Source organism: Salmo salar, chromosome 24, assembly GCF_965601325.2.
Source record: "Salmo salar chromosome 24, fSalSal1, whole genome shotgun sequence".
NCBI lineage: Eukaryota > Metazoa > Chordata > Actinopteri > Salmoniformes > Salmonidae > Salmo > Salmo salar.
In genome coordinates, this window is record NC_138314.1 from 35,792,230 (window position 1) to 35,808,609 (window position 16,380).

Consider the following 16,380-nt stretch of genomic DNA (forward strand, 5'->3'; position numbering starts at 1 on the left):
AAACATTGGAGTGAAACAACCTTATATTTTGGGTTCTGAAAGGGTACGTTATATTCTTCAAGAATCAATGGGTAAATAGAATACATTTTTAAGTCCATAAATGTATGTAGCAGCGGCAGATTGCTCTTTTTTAAGTGACCACAGCCTGCTAGCAATAGCTAGCATTGTCGGAATGATTGCTATCCGGTTGAAGGGCTCCTCACCCAAATAAACATGGGCCTAGGCAGACAGAGATGAGAGCCAGATTAGGGGGCAGAGGGTTAGGGTTGGAGGCTGGCTGTAATCCCCTGGAAGGCACTGGAACACTCAGACCAGTGAGAGTGGGCAACCACGCCACGTGCACAACTGCCATGACACTGGATATTGGATTTGGATGGATATTGGAAGTGTCATTCTAAACTCCTTGTTGCCCAGTTTTTAGGGTTCATGCTGTTATCCAGGCTACTGTATGACTTTGTAGCGATTTGAAAATACCTCACTGAGACCCAGTGGCTTGTCACTAGATGATAGGGATGGGAATTCCCAGGGACCTCACTATACGATATGATCACGATACTTACAGTTGAAGTCAGACGTTTACATACACCTTAGCCAAATACATTTAAACTCAGTTTTTCACAATTCCTGACATTTAATCGCAGTAAAAATTCCCTGTATTAGGTCAGTTTGGATCACCAATTTATTTTTAGAACGTGAAATGTCAGAATAATAGTAGACATAATTATTTATTTCAGCTTTTATTTCTTTCATCAGATTCCCAGTGGATCAGAAGTTAACATACACTCAATTAGTATTTGCTAGCATTGCCTTTAAATTGTTGAACTTGGGTCAAACGTTTCGCGTAGCCTTCCACAAGCTCCCACAAAAAGTTGGGTGAATTTTGGCCCATTCCTCCTGACAGAGCTGGTGTAACTGAGTCAGGTTTGTAGGCCTCCTTGCTCGCGCACACTTTTTCAGTTCTGCCCACACATTTTCTATAGGATTGAGGTCAGGGCTTTGTGATGGCCACTCCAATACCTTGACTTTGTTGTCCTTAAGCCATTTTGCCACAATTTTGGAAGTATGCTTGGGGTCATTGTTCATTTGGAAGACCCATTTGCGACCAAGCTTTAACTTCCTGACTGATGTCTTGAGATGTTGCTTCAATATATCCACATAATTTTCCCGCCTCATGATGCCATCTATTTTGTGAAGTGCACCAGTCCCTCCTGCAGCAAAGCACCCCCACAACATGATGCTGCCACCCCCGTGCTTCACGGTTGGGATGGTGTTCTTCGGCTTGCAAGCGTCCCCCTTATTCCTCCCCACATAATGATGGTCATTATGGCCAAACAGTTCTATTTTTGTTTCATCAGACCAGAGGACATTTCTCCAAAAAGTACGAACTTTGTCCCCACGTGCAGTTGCAAACTGTAGTCTGGCTTCTTTATGGCAGTTTTGGAGCAGTGGCTTCTTCCTTGCTGAGCGGCTTTTCAGGTTATGTCGATATAGGACTAGTTTTGCTGTGGATATAGATATTTTGTATCTGTTTCCTCCAGAATCTTCACAAGGTCCTTTGCTGTTATTCTGGGATTGATTTGCACTTTTCGCACCAAAGTACGTTCATCTCTAGGAGACAGAACGCGTCTCCTTCCTGAGCGGTATGACGGCTGCATGGTCCCATGGTGTTTATACTTGTGTACTATTGTTTCTCCAGATGAACGTGGTACCTTCAGGCATTTGGAAATTGCTCCCAAGGATGAACCAGACTTGTGGAGGCCTATAATTCTTTTCTGAAGTCTTGGCTGATTTCTTTTGATTTTCCCATGATGTCAAGCGAAGAGGCACTGAGTTTGAAGGTAGGTCTTGAAATACGTCTACAGGTACACCTCCAATTGACTCAAACGATGTCAAATAGCCTATCTGAAGCTTCTAAAGCCATGACAGCATTTTCTGGAATTTTCCAAGCTGTTTAAAGGCACAGTCAACTTAGTGTATTTAAACTTCTGACCCACTGGAATTGTGATACGTTGAATTATAAGTGAAATAATCTGTCTGTAAACAATTGTTGGAAAAATGACTTGTGTCATGCACAAAGTAGATGTCCTAACCAATTTGCCAAAACTATAGTTTGTTAACTTGACAAACAAGATGAACTGGCAACAGACAAACAGAGAACACAGGTATAAATACACAGGGGATAATGGGGAAGATGGGTGACAACTGGAGGGGGTTGGAGACAATCACAAGGACAGGTGAAACAGATCAGGGTGTGACACAGTGCAGGTCAAGAAGAGTTAACAAAATATTTACCAAATAGACTAAAGAAAAAACGTATAAAAAGTAACACAATAACATAACAATATCGAGGCTATATACAGAGGGTACTGGTACTGTCACGGGTGTCGTAGGGTTTAGACCAAGACGCAGCGGGAAAATGTATACTCATCTTCTTTTATTAACGGACAAAGAAGGAAAACCAAAACGTATACAAAAAAAAACACGACGACAAAGAACAGGCCGGTAAGGCACAAAGCTATACACAGCAACAATCTCCCACAAAATCCCATGACAAACACACTCCTAAATATAGGACCTTCAATCAGAGGCAACGATAGACAGCTGCCTCCAATTGAAGGCCCCAATCCCCATTACCAAAACATAGAAATACAAACACCTAGACACAACATAGAAATAAACTAACAAGACATTTGTGGAGTGGTTGAAAAACTCGTTTTTATGACTACAACCTAAGTGTATGTACATTTCCGACTTCAACTGTAGGTGCCAATACTATATGTATTGCGATTATATATTTACCACTATTGCATTTTGATATTCCAAACATATTTCTCACTATATGACTGATCAAAACAAGTTGGTTGATCCAGTCATGGAAATAAAATTGGTGGACACATGTTGGTTTCCCATTCAAAAAGAGAGCTTTGGCGCACATACAGCTGACTAGCGCTAGCTAACGCTAACTACCTAGCGCAGGTATGTGAAAGTTGATGTCTCTAAGTCTAAAAAAAATGACATTGTCTAAGAAATGTCTAATAAAATGTCTAATAAAGTCCATGGCGTAGACAAATCATTTGGTAAAGAGGTTAGATTATCTCTTCATATGCCTGTGACCCACTCAGATCAGAGCCCTGTATCTAAATACAGACTGGTTACCTGTAATGCGATGCTACTGGCGGCTAACAAGTCAGGCGCAGGAGATCGGAAACTGATTTACAACGGTTGTGTTTAATAACCATAAACCACCGTCAACAAAATAAGACAATCAATGGGTCAAACAAAACCCGGTAAAATACCAGCATACCGTGCACAAGCCCTACAACAAACAATTACGGACAAGGACATGGGGGGGAACAGAGGGTTAAATACACAACATGTAATTGATGGAATTGTAACCAGGTGTGATGGAAGACAAGACAAAACCAATGGAAAATGAAAAGTGGATCGGCGAAGGCTAGAAGGTCGGTGACGTTGACCGCCGAACGTCGCCCGAACAAGGAGATGGACCAACTTCGGCGGAAGTCGTGACATTACCGTGTAATGATTGAAGCATCTTTAGTGACCTTGGACCTTTACTGGACAGTGAACAACATATCAAGTATAAGGAAGGCTACTTAGTACCAGGGGAAAAACGGGATCCCATGATAGTGAATGGGAAAATGGTGGTCTTTGTTGTCAATCTTTGTGTAAATGAAACATTTTCGAAGATAATCATGGTACCAATAATTGCTTCTAACACAGCAGATATACAGTGAGCTCCAAAAGTATTGGGACATTGACACATTGTTTGTTGTTTTGGCTCTCTATAGAAATGATACATTACTGTGGAGGTTAAAGTGCTGACTGTCAGCTTTTATTTGAGGGTATTTTCATCCATATCAGGTGAACCATTTAGAAATAACAGCACTTTTTGTACATAGGGGACAAAAATTCTTTGCAAAAATTCCTTTATGTGTATTAAAGCAGTCAAAGTTTTATATTCCTAGCACTCAATGATTACATCATGCTTGTGACTCTGTTTGTTCTGGTTGTGTTTCAGATTATTTTGTGCCCAATAGAAATGAATGGTACATAATGTAGTTGAATGTTGGAGTCACTTTTAGTGTAAATAAGAATAGAATATGTTTCTAAACACTTCTGCATTAATGTGGATGCTAGCATGATTACGGACAGTCGTGAATTAATCATGAACAATGATGAATGATAAAATCTCAAATCGCTAAGACAAGACCTCTCACCATTACAATAACAGGGGAGGTTAGCATTTTTTGGGGGGTCTGATATTCGTGCGTCTAACTTCTCATCATTATTCATGATTAATTCAGGACTATCCGTAATCATGGTAGCGTCCACATATATGTAGAAGTCACAAGCTTTACCTGTTTATTCTATAACTTATTCCTGTTCCATTACACTCAGTATTGTTGTTTAGGTCAGACCTGAACAGAGAGAAGGGACAGTCCTAGAAAATCTATCATATTAACTTTGTCTTGTTTCTATCCCTTCATCCTTTGTGTAATTATTATTAGGCGTTTTGCTTTTCTATTGTTTTCACTATTTTCTTTCTCTCTGCATTGCCAGTAAGTGAGCATTTCATTGGTAGTCTACACCTGTTGTTTACGAAGCATGTGACAAATGCAATGTTATTTGATTTCTTCTGAGAGGAAAGACATGAAACTGAACAAGAATGGAAATGGTGTGCAGCAGTACCAGTTGCTCGACCTATGTGTTTCTCACATAAAATAAGCCTCACTCCTGCCAAGGCTGCCTTGAAACCACAAGGCCATGCATTGGTTCTAACAGAGGAGGGCTAGTTTAGTCTGTGTGGGGGTACAGTGAATGTACTATAGGGCCTTTGGGGCTAGGTGGCCTGCCAGAAAACTTCAAGACTGAAAAATAGCACAAAGCCAAGTAGAAGCACACCCTTGAATAAATAGCAGCTTTCCTCCCCCCCCCCCCCCCACACACACACACACACACACACACACACACACACACACACACACACACACACACACACACACACACACACACACCACACACACACACACACACACACACACACACACATGCGTACGCACACAAACACACCACACTCAGTCTTGAGCATGGGCTCTGCCAGCACAAAGACCAGAGTAAGGGTCTCGATACAAGCTGTGTGCTGAGAGAAGCCTGAAAGAGGAAACTCATTCTACGAGAGCGTGAGGGAGTGACATGAGGAGGGGGGAGGGAGAGAGATGGGGAGGGGTTGCAGACTCTATCCTGGCAAACACCCAACACCCCAATGAAGGCAGAGAAATAGAGAGTGAGAGGAAGATGTTGGAGAAAAGGCCTAGGGAGTTTTGGGAAGTCTAGCCTTTTGAAACAGCCGCATGTTCAGCTGAAATCCATGCACTGCAGTGTCGTTTTGGTCTGGATATGGCTAGCTTACAAAGTAGCAGTTGCTAACAGAATGTTACTGGTTCCAGTCCCAGCAGTGAGAACAAATGAGCTGACCCTGAACAAGGCACTGTTGTGTTGATCCACCATTTTGAAACCGTGCTCCACATCGCAGCCCGAGTGAATCCATGACACTGCAGCAGTCTGAGGGGACCAAGCTATTTCCTATTTCCTATGATGTCTTTCAGCTCCACAAACATGAATTCAGCAAAACTTGAATGGGTTGGCTTGGGAAGGTAAAGGAAGGGGGGGGGGGGACTGTTTGGGAGACAAGCTGATGAATGCTTGGTTGTGTGACAAACAAACAAAAAGCAGCAGAGGAAGGCCTTAAAAAAATTGTCAACGACTCCAGCAACCCTAGTCATAGAGTGTTCTCTCTGCTACCGCAGGGCAAGCGGTACCGGAGCGCCAAGTCGAGGTTCAAAAGGCTCGTTAACAGCTTCTACCCCAAGCCTTAAGACTCCTGAGCAGCTAATGAAAGGGCTACCCAGACCCCTCTTTTACGCTGCTGCTACTCTCTGTTTAAAATCTATGCATAGTCACTTTAACTCTACCGACATGTACATATTACCTCAATTACCTCAACTAACCGGTGCCCCCACACATTGACTCTGTACCGGTACCCCCTGTACATAGCCTTGCTTGTTATTTTACTGCTGCTGTTTAATTATTTTGTGATTTTATTTTATTTTTTCTATTTTTTACTTAACACTTTTTTTTTTCTTAACTTCTTAAAGAATTGTTGGTTAAGGGCTTGTAAGTAAGCATTTCACTGTAAGGTCTACTACACTTGTTGTATTCGGTGCATTTGACAAATACAATTTGATTTGATTTGAAGAGCCTGGTAGAAATTGCTGTCCTTTAAGTTTGCTTTAATCGACAGTCGGGCAGAGACTCTGAGACTCTGAGACTCTGAGGAAGGAAAAGTATGATAAATATTAATCTAGTGTAGCGTAGTGTAGTGTAATGATCTAAACTAGCTGCTTAGTTGGTCAGTTTTAGCCGGGTCTCAATGAGACTAGATGTGGATGGCTCCTAGGCTAGGCTCTGCTTACTAACATGGGTGGCTGTACAGAGCAGACGCCACCAGAGATTAAGGAAAATCTATTTTCTGCCTGCCTCTCTCCCTCTCCATGCCTCTCTGGAGCAGCCACTGCTCCAGGTCATTTTCCATTCCAATATGGTTCTCTCTCTCGTCATCCTGCAAAATTAAACACTCGCAGGCACAGCGAGCGGGCAAACACGCACGTGCACTAACATAAGCAAACACACAGGGTCGTGTGGACCAGCCTTGAGAGAGGGAGGGGTGAGAGCAGGCCTTGCCCTTAGCCATGGCATGCTTTCCCTGCCAGCAACCCAGGGTCGAGGGTGGGGGCCATACGTTATTCCCCCCACCGCCCCCTTCCTCCCCCTGTCCTCCAGCCAGGGTCATTATTTCAGGGTGAGAACACTGCCATTGAAAGGCGTTGTTTGTTTCTGACCAAGCCCTGGCAGCTCAACAACACAGCAGGGTGACAGCAAGTCAACAGCCATTTAGTAACCATTGCAGAAGCGCTAGCTAGCTAGTTCACCCCACCAACAAAGATAGCTTTCATTGATGCATTTATTCAGTGTCCATCATATCACATACGCAAACTCAGTAGAAAACATGTAATAGACTACTACATTATAGTTGCTTTACCTGATGTCCTAATTTAGCCTAAGCTGAGTTAATGGAGCCAAGCTCCTCCACAACCATTTAATGTGAAATCAGAATCCAGCTAGATCCACTACCTCTATCTACCTAGCTAGATCCACTACCTCTATCTACCCAGCTAGATCGACTATCTCTATCTACCCAGCTAGATCCACTATCTCTATCTACCCAGCTAGATCCACTATCTCTATCTACCCAGGTCTCCTCACTATCTCCTGTCACAACGCCAAGAAATAGAAACTAAGTGAAAGAAAGAGGGAAAGAGAGCCGCGTGTCACATTTCTCCAGCAGTAGTAGCTCCCTCCATCCCTCCATCTGTGGCCTAGCAGGCAGCACTGAGCGAGCTGAGTCCTAGACAGTCCTAGACAGAGCAAGCTGAGTCCTAGACAGTCCTAGACAGAGCGAGCTGAGTCCTAGACAGAGCGAGCTGAGTCCTAGACAGAAGGGGCCTGCAGTGACTGGTGCAGCCCAGGCAGCTTGCTTGCACGCACGCACACACACACACAGACAGTCACACACACGCGCACACACTTTTTTCTAATTTTGCAAACAGTCTCATCCTCTGACCCCTTTAATTTGCTCCTTTTCTCCTGTCACTCCTTCGTTTTCTCACTGGGACGAAACAATCCCAATCTCATTTATTTTTGAGGACAGAATATGTACATGTGTTAATGGGAAAGCCGAATCAAATTAACTATAATTAGTCAAAGTGGAGAGTGAGGCAGGGAAGTGGAGGCGGCATACATGGGAGTCTCGCTGTCCCCCACCCCCACTACCATACACACACACATCTATACTCTCCCCCCACCACCACTACCATACACACAGCTATGCCACCAACACACCCTTCCCCCATTCGTTTTGACACACGTCACACGTCACACGTCACACTCACTTCAAAGCTCCCGGTCAACGATTGCATGTGGCAAGCAAACACACGGAGACAAAGTATTTCTGTTGTGACACGTTTCCCACCAAACCAGTGTGTGAATTTTGCAAGCGGCAGAACCTGACAACTCTAATCTCTTCAGAAATACATTAACAGACACCTTATGAGCGGATAGGTGATACGTTGCGACAGAGCACAGAAAGGAATAGAGAAGCAGGGAGGAAGAAGATGAAGATGGTGGTGGGGGGGGGGGGGGGGGGGGGGGACTATAGAGATGCAGAGATGATTCAGATTTTAGACTGTGGGCTTTTAGGACTGTTAGGCCCTTAAGGCCCAGTGTCAATTTCCCTGATACATTTCAGACTAATTCATCCATCCATATTCCTCTCACCTTATTCAATGGTTCCTTTTCCAAGTACCATAGTGGTCCAAATACCCCTCAAACTTGTACCAATATCCTTGTGTGTGCATGCATTTGTTTATCTGTGTGTGTGTGTGTGTGTGTGTGTGTGTGTGTGTGTGTGTGTGTGTGTGTGTGCGTGTGTGTGTGTGTGTGTGTGTGTGTGTGTGTGTGTGTGTGTGTGTGTGTGTACTGACCTGCATGCTGGAGCATCTTGTCGATGTCTGTGTGTCCACAGAGCATTGTGTAGCAGACTGACTCCGCCCACCTGGCCGTTCAGGTGAGGGACGGGCCGGTGGCACAGCAGGGCCTCCACACATGCACTGGTGCCATGGTTACACGCCTCTGCAGGGGCGTCCAGCCTGCATGGTCTGAGGAGTAACACACACGTAGAAATACACATGCAGGCACACATGCACACACACACACACACACAGACACACACACACACACACACACACACACACACACACACACACACACACACACACACACACACACACACACACACACACACACACACACACAAAGAACAAATTATCATTCTTTTAAAACTGCATTATGGGGCTCCCGACTGACGCAGCGGTCACTGCATCTCAGTGCTAGAGGCATCACTACAGACCCTGGTTTGGTCCCGGGCTGTATCACAACCGGCCGTGATTGGGAGTCTCGTAGGTTAGGGGAGGGTTTGGCCGGGAGGGCTTGTCTTGGCTCATCGTGGTTTAGCGACTCCTTGTGGCGGGCCGGGGGCCTGCAGGCTGACCCGCGGTCATCAGGCGAATGGTGTTTCCTCCGACATATTGGTGCGGCTGGCTTCCGGGTTAAGCGGGCGAGTGTTAAGAAGCGCAGTTTGGTGGGTCATGTTTCGGAGGACACATGATTTGATCTTCACCTCCCAAGCCTGTTGGGGAGTTGCAGTGATGAGACAAGATCAAAATTGGGGATTGTTTTTTTTTTTATAAATAAAGACTGCATTATGAGTGAAATGGAGGACAACCCCTACGAAAACCATTAAACACATTCACACATCATACTGAAATAGCTAATAGCAGCCACCTTCTCATTTGAAAACCAAGTCATCTGGGATACTCTAATGATTTCACTACATCCAAAGCTAGACACACATTAAAACGTAATAGTCAGAATAGTTTAAATCGATCTTGATCTAAATAAGCAAGTCTAAATCTATGTCTACTATACAATCCGGTGGATGTATTCTGTCATGAAAGTCATTCTTTGTCTCTAAAGTTAAACATTATTCGTTTTCTGTCTGAGATCAGAGGTCTCATATTATGGGGACCCGGTTTGTGTTTCATGTCATCAGAGTATGTCACCAGAGACTGTACTCAAACTCACCACTTCGCCATTTCAACCCTTTCATCTTGTCCCATTTCCTTTTCCACTTAACACGTTAGACGACCGTTAATAAATGCATTAAAACTATTCAAATTGCGCCACATCTGTATAAACAATTGCATTGGACTTAAAAGGAAGACAACTGTTATTTTATTTGCCCTGGGAGGGTAAAAAACTGCCGTTGGAAATATCAGAGGGCGTGCATTCGCTTGGCAGAGCGGCTGTAAATCTAGCCTCCAACCCACCCCGTTCCTCCAAGACACACCCTTCGCATTATAGCTAAAGGTTACACTTGTGATGACCACATTCCTTGTATTCTTCATTCTAAATGTCCATGTTAATCGCTCTGCGACGCACTAAAGTGAAGGCAGCGGGAGAGCGAGGGGTCGGGAGACCTACCTTTCACGTTGACGTCTGTCCCAGGAAGTGCTAGAATCTGGAGCAATGTCTTAACCTGGTTCCTCTTATGGGACCACCATATCCACGGGCATAGAGAGGAAGTAGAAAGAAGAAAAAACAGAGAGAAATTCCTGAATTAGGGTGTGTCCTGCCCATTGTCCCACACCAATAACGTGCTGGAGAAATGTCCCCAACGACCCCCCAAAAAACGGACGAATAAAAAGGCGACCCTCCAATGAGAATGCGATTTAGAGAAGAGATGAAAAATGTGAATAAAAAAAAACGATGGTGAATTGGGCTCTTTCTTCTCTATTGGACGGACGGATTCTCCACTTAAGCGAGAACCGCACAAAGTTAATAAATGGCTAAGTGTGAGAAGAGCCTCTTCCTGTCTTCCTATCCCGTATTGTTCCACTGGAGGAAGTTATGGTACACAGCCCAAGCACAAAGGCTCCAACAGGATTCTTCACACATCCAGGGTTCAAACGCTCCACTGGGCATTACCAATGTACCACGTGATATTTAATCAGCAAACTACAACACCCGGCCACAAAAGCCTCTTAAGGCTTCTATTTACATTTTCCACCGCCCCCCTCTTCCCCTCCCCCCTCTTCCCCTTCCCTCCTCCCCTGCTCTCTTTTTGATACAATATTAAATCAGGAATACATTAGAGGACCAGTAGCCCCTCTTCATGTATGGCTGAACTTCACAAGAAAGTTAAAGGCCAAGCATGAGTGCCTCTGTGCTTGCCAGTATAATACAGGACTGAAAAGCCACTAATAAACGTTTTACTAGCCCTCTCCAGGACGTCTGCCTGGCTCTTCAGAGGCTTCACTGGAGAAGATAGAGCAGCGTATGGGGAAATAGGGAGGAGAGGGCAGACTGAGGGACAGGCAGGAGTGGAGAGGAAAAGGCTTGCTGTATTTCAAGGCACGGCAAAATTTGGAAAATGCTCAAGGCTTTCAAGTTGAAGAGTTCCTTTCTTCCCAGAGGTGTCCTTGAAGCTGCATTAGACACATTAAATGTGATTCCCACCTGACAAAGAGGTTGCAGGGTGGGACAACGGAGATATAGAGGCTGTTTATCTGTAGCTTCGACAACATCTGGACAAGGAACAGCAATGATTCATTATTAGTTTTTGTGTGCCATAATGCAGAGGTAAGCCACAAAGCAGAGGGTAGCTTGTGTTGTTGTGGCAGCATGTTTCAGATCTCCAGTGCCCAGTGGCCCTAACTGTATCATGCCCCAGCACCTTCTCAGAAAATACCTCCTCTTGGCAGACAAACCCAGCACCTCTATGGTGGGTACCCTCTCGCCAGCCCCACCCAAAAACGAGAAAAACCCCCACAGGAAATCCAAAATGAATCCTGCTCCTGCTCAGTTAATGGGTTTGTATTGTGTTATGTCAAACTGGAATAGTCTGAAATTCAGCAGGACAGCTGGGATTGGTGGATTGGATCCGGTCATGGAGCCTCCCAGAACAGTACCGTGACCCAGAAGGCACATTCCTCTCGGAGATACTGGGCCGTACCAATACTCTCACGCCGCACAGTGAGCAACACACTGGAGCCAAGATGTCTGACAGAAACACAGTTTTCAATGCAACGTCTCCCTCATATGCACTAGCCTCCTTCCAATAATACACTTAAAGAAATCAGATAAATAAGATCAAATTTGTTCCATGGAAAATACATTATTTACAATAAAGATAACATTGGACAAATAACTCAGAGAAATTAAAATAAAGAACACACAAAAAAAAGCTGCAACTCCTACTGTATGCCATAGAGAGTGAAGTCCAAGTTGGCCTTAATGAGTTGTTCTGCACTGTGGCAGGTCAGCGTTCTACACTTCGTGTTCGACCATTACGGCCTCTAAAAAACGCTGTGATTAAACACCCATTCCACAGCTTCCCATGTGTACACATCCTCGCAAATGTCATGCCCAATCCACGCACTGTTAAATCACTTTAATGGCTCCAATTTGGACACAACGTCACCATTATTAGGGGTAATTGCATGCTCAACATTTACAAAAGCACGGAAAGGATAAATCCACCTGTCCTTTTCTATAAATCCCTCTAACAATCCCCCATTTCACTCTTTAATAGAAAAGTTCGATGTATGTGTCCACTTTGTCTGTGTAGCTGTACTATGTGTCGGCTGGTGAGCTGGTTAAAAAACCTGCCGGCAATGGGTTCTAATAACAATGCTATTTGTCAGAATGGTGCTAGAAAGCTATACACAGTATTCATTTAAACCATTGTTTTAATGTAGAATCTCTCTCTCACACTAACACGGGCTTGAATGGAAATATCCTACTGTATGAAACTACAAACCCTGGCTGGCCTTGGAGGTTGAAAAACAGAGCATTTAAAAAAAAAAAATTAGGCTTTAGGTAGTTTGGGTCCTGGATGCTGATTGGCTGAAACAGCATTTTAGCCATGTGTATACTAGACAATATACAACAGGTATGACGCAGAAATACAGTACTTGTACACTGAACTATTTATGATGGTAACCAGTTTCTAATAATAATAATGCCCCTCAGGGGTTTGCGTCGCGCCTAAGAACAATCCTTAGCCGTGGTATATCGACCATATACCACAAACCCCCGATGTGCCTTAAAGTGTACCACAAGATGGTGGTCACTGGATGGCGATGCAACTGACTTGTCGGGTTAAATAAAGGTAAAACAAATGTGATTGAGCATTCTAACAGGGAACAGAGGCACAATATGTCACGTTTTAATGTTATACCTTGTCTGTCTGCTCTGAATACAAGTTATGTTAGTGGTACCCAGGCGACTTAATAGTCTAGTCAGGGGATATAGGACAAAACCTTTAGGAGGGAAAACAACCTTCCTAAACCCTCAGCCCCTCTCAGCTGCTAGAAGGGAGATCCAAGTGGCCGTGGATGCTGAAGATATGCAGCACAGAAAAATAGCTCATAGGAAAGCAAGATGAAATCTGTGTGTGTGTGTACGTGTCTGTGTGTGCGTGCATGTGTGTGTCTGTATGTGTGTGCATGTGTGTGTGTGCGTGTGTCTGTGTGCCTGCCCTCCTCTCCACCTCCCCACCCTGTCTCCGGCGCAGAGCATTTCTGGGGGGGATATGAGCACAGAGTGCCAAACCCGTAATTTAAGGAAGTTCCGCACACAGTCAGTCATTTTCACAGGGTGGCCCTAATTGCTGTGTTTAATATTTTTTAACTGGAGATCTGACGATCAATGCGCACCATGTGTTGTCTTTTCCCATTATCTCTGCGTTTCTCTCTCATCCGTGTGCTTATTTCATTCTTTATAAAACCTGCGTTGACTCGGTTTGGACCTCTGGGGATGTTCTCCTTCCCCCGACCAGACTGCTGGGCATTCTGGGTAGAGACAGGAGTCTGGGTCAAGGGTCACCTCTGATAACATCAAACATAATCATCATGGCCATCTGATGACCGGCATCTCTTCAAACTATTGAATACTCCCACAATGAATGTCCATAAAGAGGAAATTAGATAGACAAACACACACACACACACAAAGCAATGAGAAGGAAGAGCTTGTGGAACATCCTCTGAGTAATAGAGTAGTTGTAGCATTGTGTAGGGGTCACTGTGCTGTGCCTCATTCAAAGATACTCTCAGCTTAGTCTTTTAATGGACATCACTCTCAAACCATTGGAAGGCCTTGTGCACTGTCACATAGTAAGGCCCATACTCTCAAATACAGTGCAGTCAGTGTGTTACTTGTCTTCTCTGTTTTTCCCTCACTGGACGGTGAACCAAGATGAAGGTCACAACCCAATTCAGTGGCACTGACAAAAAGGATCCCGAGAGTTATTGTAGGCGCCTAGGCAGGAGAGGGTAGGTAGTATGATAATCATCTGAATTCAATTCAATGTTTCATACAGTATTAATGACCTGGCTGTAGCTATGTTTTTACTACATAGTCCCATCTAGGTAGTGCCACTCTTGATCAAACTACCACCGTCTACCTCGCTCACTGGTTTCGCAGGCATCACACGTCCTTTTTCCATCTCAGTTTTCCACTCCACTTAGTGAGTAAAACAGCAACAGAGTAAATTCAATGGGGAGAAAAGCAGATTATGAGAAATAAATAAATAAATAACTGGTGAAGGTGAAAGCGGGCTCTTCAAAGCTGCGTAGTGCTAATAGCTGTATGGCTGTCAGGAGTCCTGCGTGTGAGCCTGGGAGCAGAGCTGCTGGCTGCCTGATGTGTGGGGAACAGGGAAGAGGAAGACTGCTTGTTTCCCTGGTAATTGGGTTGTTCAGAACCCATGCTGAATCTCCTAGCAGTGCGGGAGGAACACACGTCCTGTCACGTAGCGTATTATTTGTTTTATTTGATTTATTTCACCTTTATTTAACCAGGTAGGCCAGTTGAGAACAAGTTCTCATTTACAACTGCGACCTGGCCAAGATAAAGCAAAGCTGTGCGACAAAAACAACAACACAGTTACACATGGGATAAACAAATGTACAGTCAATAACACAATAGAAAAAAAAAGCTTATTATTAGCAGGGACAAGTCTGGCAAGATGGTGTGTATGTGTGTGTTTGGTTTTAATATCCATGTTGGGACCAGAAGTCCTCATAAGGATAGTGAAACAATGAAAATAGGGGACATTTTGCCGGCCCCCACAAGGACAATGGCTATTTTAAGCTTAGGGTTTAATATTAGGGTAAATAAGATTTTGAATGGGAATCTGTTTTTTGGTCCCCATAAGGATAGTGTGTCTGATAAGAGGAAAAGTGCCACGTTTCATCTCATCCCACTCAGAAGCCCCCAGTCCACATGGGGAGAATGACAATAAACTTGACTTGGCGAGTGGACCTGGTTTTTCTCATTCCCCTATGATGGGTAATACTGTAAGGGATCATCATTCTGTCATTCTGGCTGGAAGATCACTGCAAGCCCTGGAGCAGTGTACACTAAGACATACACCAACATTCAATACACACACACACACACACGCGTGCACACACACACACACACACACACACACACACACACACACACACACACACGCAGAGACGGACGGACACACACAGACAGCAAGCTCTCACCTGTATCATTTCCACCATCAGGGTGGGATAAAGTATTCTCGGGATTTAAAATGACAGCAAATACATCAGATCAACTCCACAATCGACATTGCTGTTTAATTCCTTTAAAATCAGCCTAAACGAAAATGTTTGTTACTCAATTCTAGATATCAAAGCAGAGATCTTCAGTTAAAGGGATGCAGTGATTCACTGTGCTGTGGTACAGTAACATGTGTATGGGAGCAAAAGACAGACAGAGAGAGGGAGAGAGAGAGTGACAAAGAGAGAGGACAATGACAAACAGAATAGCAATAAGTTCTGCTTGATTAAGCCAGCAGGAGGATACAGGGCTTCAATTATGGAGAGCCTCCCGTCAGCCTTTGTCTGGACCTTTGCAGAGAGAGAGAGAGAGGAGAGGAGAGAGAGAGAGAAAGAGAGAAAGAGCGAGTGAGCGAGAGAGAGAGAGAGAGATAGAGATAAATGATCATGTAGTCATTTAGCAGTTATCCAGAGGGACTTACAGTTATTGCATTCATCTTCAGATAGCTAGGTGGGACAACCACATGTCACAGGCATAGTAAGTAAACTTGTCCTCAATAAAGTAGCTATCAGCTGTCAGAGCTGATAGCTATTGAATATGTGAATGTTGGTGAATAAAGTCTGAGGGGAGAGAGGCTGAGGCTGGTCGGTGAGTGAACCGCTAGCCCTGAGATGAACCTCGTCCTGCCTGCCCGTCTGTGCCAACGACGGGGTGTTGAACAGCGGCAGCTGCCTGGTATGGGGCATGGAGTGGATGTGAAGGGGGAGAGAGGGGAGCCGTCTGTCTGTCTGTCTGTCTGTCTGTCTGTCTGTCTGTCTGTCTGTCTGTCTGTCTGTCTGTCTGTCTGTCTGTCTGTCTGTCTGTCTGTCTGTCTGTCTGTCTGTCTGTCTGTCTGTCTGTCTGTCTGTCTGCTGTCCAGATAAGCAGTAGCTGTGGTTCTCTAACCTGCTCTGTGCACCTCCCCTGTCAGCTCTGATACACAGCCATGTGACTAGGCATGTCTACTGACGCCTCCTCTTCTCCACACTCGCTCTGACCTCCCGTCCTCTCTTCTCCTACTGTCCTGCCCTCCTCCCCCTCTCATATTCCCACTCCATGTGTTCT

General features: G+C 44.6%; 1 long non-coding RNA gene across 2 annotated transcripts in view; it reads right to left on the reverse strand.

The window, feature by feature from the left end:
• Positions 1-10,728, reverse strand: part of LOC123730416 (uncharacterized) — a 32,097-nt gene extending 21,369 nt beyond the window's left edge. Inside the window, exons 1-3 of one of the 2 annotated variants that reach the window (XR_014382562.1) lie at positions 10,180-10,718; positions 9,047-9,325; positions 8,622-8,795 (exon numbers count right to left, since the gene is read on the reverse strand). This is a non-coding gene — a long non-coding RNA (uncharacterized LOC123730416). Of the gene's footprint in view, positions 1-8,621; positions 9,326-10,179 lie in introns of both variants that reach the window. The other variant, XR_006761813.2, reaches the window with a different exon arrangement.
• Between the last annotated feature and the right edge of the window lie 5,652 nt (positions 10,729-16,380).